We start from the raw sequence: 2,852 nt of genomic DNA on the forward strand, positions 1-2,852 counted from the left end.
AAGAAGGAAGGAAGGGTGGGAGGGAGGGAGGGAGGAAGGAAAGCCATGGGGTGAGGGCAGGCACATCCGTCCCTAACACTAGCTTAAGGAGAGCAGAGCTGATTAACAGATAGGAGCTTGTGAAATCCCAGGGGCCTGGGGCACATCACGTCAGGCTCGGTCTTTCAAAATATTATTTTCTTTTTGTAAATAAAAGTTACAAATGCTTAGTGTAGGAAAATGTTTAAATAAAATAATCAAGAACATAAAACTCAAACCTAATCTTACCTGCAGAGATCCTCAGTCACCATTTTACACTATTTCCAGCTAGTCTTACATAATTGGAATCATATTCTACAGGTGGGCTTTACACCTTTCTTTCCTTCATTTTACTTCATGTCATGAGCATTTTTCAGTCTCATAAAAATTCTTTGACAACGTTCTTTTTAATGGCTGCCTAATATTCTCTTGTAAGGGTTATACCATGACTTACTGGGCTGGCCAAAAAGTTCGTTCAGGATTTTGCTATGCTCTTACGGAAAAACCCGAACTTTTTGGCCAGCCCAATATTTGGGGACATTGAGTGCAGTCTTAGCTTTGATTGCTAAATAGCACCAGCCTCTCTTTTGTCATGTCCACTCCAACTCGAATGACTCACTGTCACACCTACCAGGGTGCAGCTGTCATCCTGGCAAACATTCCCTCTGAAGGAGGAGGAACTTGGCTCCAGGAGGCTGGGGGGTGTGAAAGAGCAGTGTTAGCAGTGAGGGGGAGACATTCCCGCTGTTTGGTGACTTCCTGTCTCTGTCTCGCATCTCTGGAAGATAACATTTGGTTCCAACTGAGATACCATCGGGTCTGGCCCGGTGGGGTGCCTTGCCTCGTGCACGCCCCCTGCATGCCATCCAGCTGAGCAAGGGGATTGAGCTTTCCCAGAGTGATGACTGAAAATTGGCCGTGGATCAGGCGATGGGTCCCCTGCTGACTTCAGAATGTAAAACTCTTACAAGGATAAATAAGTCAGTGCCATATTGTTACCTGATTTACAGTTGCCTGTTTCCCCAGAGCAGTAGGGAACACTCCCTCTGAGGCACAGTCATGCACACGTGACCCTCACCTGGTTAAGTCATTAGGCACCGTGGCCAGCCCCTCCTGCTCTGACGGCCCCTGGGTGAAGGTCCAGAGTCTGGGTGAGGTGTGAGGTTTACAGCTCTGGGAGGGATTCGGGGATCCTAATGGGAGGAATGACAGATGTGGCTGGCCAAGCCACCTGCAGGCCTTGTGAATGTGCATTTTTCTGACATATGTTCTGTTTGCAAAGCATTTGACCATGCCGAGTTCTATGGGACACTAACATCACTCCCGTGGTAAAGGCAGGGATGCAGCAGGGAAAGAGGCTTGCCCGAGCACAGGGTGGCATTCTGTGGAGGAGTGGGAAAACACATGGCATAAAAAGGAACACAAAACGCAAAATAAAGAGAAACGCAAATGGACAGCAAGTCTGAAAAAATATTTAACCTCACCAGGAGTCAATTAAAGTCAAACAATCGTGTTTTACCTATAAAATTGAGAAAAATTATTTATAATAGAAAATTACCAGGGTGGGCAGAAAAGACACTCTATACACTGTTGGCAGCAGCAAAAATTTAAATTTAATAATGAGACTCAAAAGTCAACATCCAAAAGCCAACCCATTTGGTAGGTTATTCAGCATCTTGTCATTTAGCCTAAGGAAAATATCAGGGATGTCCCCAAGGATTTAGGTACAGACATATTCATGTAGTGTTATTAGCAATGGCAAAATATTAGAAACAGCTTAAACATCCCCAAATAGAGAATTAGTTAAATTAATCATGGTAACTGCATGTGATGGAATATCAAACAGCAATATTTTTTTAGTTTTTTGTGGTACACTGGCCTCTCACTGCTGTGGCCTCTCCCGTTGCGGAGCACAGGCTCCAGACGCACAGGCTCAGCGGCCATGGCTCACGGGCCCAGCCGCTCCGCGGCATGTGGGATCTTCCTGGACCGGGGCACGAACCCGTGTCCCCTGCATCGGCAGGCAGACTCTCAACCACTGCGCCACCAGGGAAGCCCGAAACAGCAATATTTTTTAAATCACGTTTTTGAAATTACTTTTTTAATCGCATAGAAAAAAATGCTAATAAAAAGTAAGATACCGTGGGATCCCAATTTTGTTGATAGAGAGAGAGATATAAAGATAGATGTCTTTCTGTCTCTCTAATATATATGTAGATATTACATATGTGTATATACAGGAGATATATGTATATGAGAGAGATTTGTATGGTATATATGTCATACATACACATATAGAGAGAGACACACTGAGAGAGACAGAGAAAGAGAAACAGATGGAGAAGAACAGAAACAAAGGGGAAAGAACCCAGTACTCCCACATGTAAGCAATAGCCTGAGTCTTTCTGGCCACTTGGTGGCAGTTTGGAAAGTGTTCCTTACTGTCTTCTTATAACCTATCTTAGTTTAAGAATAAGCCCATAATAAATGGTTGGGGCTTTGAAAGTTTGTTTGAAAAGACGATCTAGGTCTAGTCTGAATGATTTGTGAATTACTTATGCACTAATATATATTTATTGATCATAAATCAGAGGATTTCAGACAGGGTCTGGGTCTTAGATTTCCTTAGTGGAGGGGTGGGGATCTCCATCACCTGGAGTTCCCTCACATCACAAGGGGAAGGACAGCAGACTGTCAGTGTTTCCACAGCCCTTTAGAAATCCTGTGTTCTTGTAAGGAGGCTACAGAGGTGAACCCAAACCAGGACTTCCTTTGTCTTTTTCTGAAATTATATCAGTTCTGTTATACATGTTGTTGGATCAGCCACACTGCAG

This window comes from Delphinus delphis, chromosome 16, assembly GCF_949987515.2.
Source record: "Delphinus delphis chromosome 16, mDelDel1.2, whole genome shotgun sequence".
NCBI classification, from domain to species: Eukaryota; Metazoa; Chordata; class Mammalia; order Artiodactyla; family Delphinidae; genus Delphinus; species Delphinus delphis.